We start from the raw sequence: 2,791 nt of genomic DNA, 5'->3' as shown, positions 1-2,791 counted from the left end.
AGAGAGGCCATGGCCCCCGTGCTGTGCTTCTTGGGGCAGTGGGGCAGGCTGGGTCGGCGCCCTGTCTCTTCTCAGGTTTGGGTTCTGACCATTCACCTATGCATCCTCCTCTGCATCCTTCTGTCTGTCCATCTGTACCTTGATTCGCCTGCCAACCCACTCACCCCTTGTCCATCTTCACAGTCATCCGTCCATCCATCCTTCCATTTTCCAATCATCCATCCGTCCGTCCGTCATCCAGATACTGACCCATCTACCCGTTCATCCATCCATCCATATCTATCCGACCGTCCGTCTATCCATATGTTTATTGAACACCTACTTTGTTCTGGGTCCTGTTCTAGGGCTCTCTTAACCACCAAGACCTTCCCAAATCCTACTGGGGGGTGGCGGGGGGACAGATCAACACAACACAGTGTCCCTCCCCACCTGATCTTACCCAAAGCCTACAGTGGAGACTCGCACAATGCGATGTACTTAGGGAGAGGAAAGCACACAACCCGGGAGTCCGAGGCCTGGGTTCGAATCCTGTCTCCACCTCCTACTAGTTATGGGACTTAATCTCTCTGAGCCTCGGTTACCTCATCTGTAAAATAGGTATAACCATGTGAGCAGCATTTCCTCGCACATGTGTGTGCACATTTGGTGGGAGGAGGGTGAGGATTTGCTGCAAAGGTGGCTGTGACGTAGCCCACACGGGGCCTCACACACGCAACATTCATTCATTAGCGAGAATTTATAGAATGCTTAGAACATTCCAGGCACTGTTAATAAGGTCCTGGGGATACCTCAGAACAACAGGTATCCCCCCCAAAAAAAATCCCTGCTCTTGTGACATTTACATTGGGGAGGTAGATAGTGAAAATAGACATACAGTGTGTAAGATGCTGGTAAATGCTCTGGAGAAACTAAAGCACAGTTGAGGGCTGGGGATGGATTTGCTATTTCTTTTTTTTTTTTTTTTTTTGGCCTCGCTGTGTGGCTTGTGGGATCTTAGTTCCCTGACCAGGGATCTAACCTGTGCCCCCTGCAGTGGAAGCACGGAGCCCTAACCACTGGACCACCAGGGAAGTTTGCTGTTTCTCACCATAGCTTTACAATTCTTGTTATCTGGGAATTGACAACTTGTGGTTCTAAAAATTAACTTTTCTGCCGGTACATTTCCCAGCTCCCTTAAGAGTGTTGTCTTTCCCAGGTCTCTTGAGCTCAGAACAGCCCTGTTAGGTGGGGTAGGCCGGGATGTTCACATGTGGTTAAAAGGTGAGGTTGCAGACTTGGAGAAGGGAAATGATGTGCCTGAAGTCTCAAGTCTTGGGCCCTTCAGAACTAGGAGGGGGGCCCAGGTCTGCAGACTCTCCCATGGGACACAGCTCTCCCTCCCCATCTCCTTGTGATGGCGCAGGCCCCAGCAGAACAAAGATCACCACCCCCCACCACTGTGCACCAGCCACTGGATCTTCCCAACCACTCTTGAGGCTGAGGCTTTTATGAGACCCATTTGGCAGATGAGCAATCAGAGGCTCAGGCTGGTGGAACTCAAACAGGGCCACTCTGTAGGAAGGGGCAACTCTTGTCTCTTCCCTAGAATGATTCTGGTCCCTCTTTCAGCTTTTCAGGAGTTAAGGGTAGGTGTGAAGCTAAGGTGACTGAACAGAGAGTGGGGGGTCATGCAGATGGTCCCCCACTGGAGCTTCAGCTGATCCAGTAAAGGCAGGACCCACCTTTGCAGGGGCAGCCTGAAAGGCAGTTTCCCTCAGCACCTTTGTCCTGGGAGTTTCCCACAATCCTCAGCTTCAAGATGGCAGCCGCAGGCTCCTCTGTGACTTCTGCCCTCCCCTGCAGGACAAGGGTCTGGGCAGCTGGTCGGCCCTGGCCCACAGCGGCTCCTCCTTTAGTGGGCAGAGATGTCTGCCTCCCTTCTTTGGGGGTTTTGTGCCTGATTCAGGCAGGACAGTGGAAGCTGGAGACTCCTGTTCTGGGCAGGTTCCCCTGAACTGAATGCTGTTTTAGGCCCTGTCCCCCTGGGAACAATTCTGGGGCCAAGGGGCTGATGATTTCCATCCCTGCCTGCCCTTTCCTGCTGTCCTCTCTCCTGGGTTTTTAAGGTACATGTGCTGTCCCTCCTGGCTGGAAATCAGCATGTAGGCCTGTTGCTGGGATGGGTTTTCCCTGAAATTTCACAGCACCTGCTCTTTGTTGAGGTGGGTGGGGGACTGCAAGCCCATGTGGATCTGTGTGGTATCCCGAAGGGTTAGGTTGGTTCTCAAACTTCACTTTGAACTTGGGGACCCACTAGTGTCCCAGGGGCTGCTATAGGTAGTGCAGGGGTGTTCTTGAGTGGCCATGGGGGGCTCCCTTCAGGACCTCCAGGCAGCCCCGGCAGTTCCTCTTCTGTCTGGTTTATAGGCTGGCTTCAGTCATGTGCTGTCCTTGGAAGAGAGGGTTTGTGTTTGAGAGGGTTTGCTTGACGTTGACCAGAGATGGGTGTCCAGTGTCAGTTTACACACCCCCACGAATGGGGGGCTCACTACTCCGCTCCCAGTGGTTCTGTGATAAAATCATTCTGTCATCAGGAAGGACTTCCGATCAGAATGAGGTTGGACTCTTCTGCCTCCACTGGCGGCCCGCATCCCATCCCAAACCCCTCGTGTCCAGCACACCTCCCCCTTACCTGCTCCCTGCCATGCAGGGATGCCCCCTCCCGGCACACAAGCCCAGCAGGAGTTGGGATCCTGGCCTCCAAGTGGGAGCCCGGGGTTCCCAGGGGTGGGGGTGGGGTGGAGGATGGAAC

Source organism: Hyperoodon ampullatus, assembly GCF_949752795.1.
Source record: "Hyperoodon ampullatus genome assembly, chromosome: 13".
NCBI lineage: Eukaryota > Metazoa > Chordata > Mammalia > Artiodactyla > Ziphiidae > Hyperoodon > Hyperoodon ampullatus.
This window is presented reverse-complemented; position numbering follows the sequence as displayed.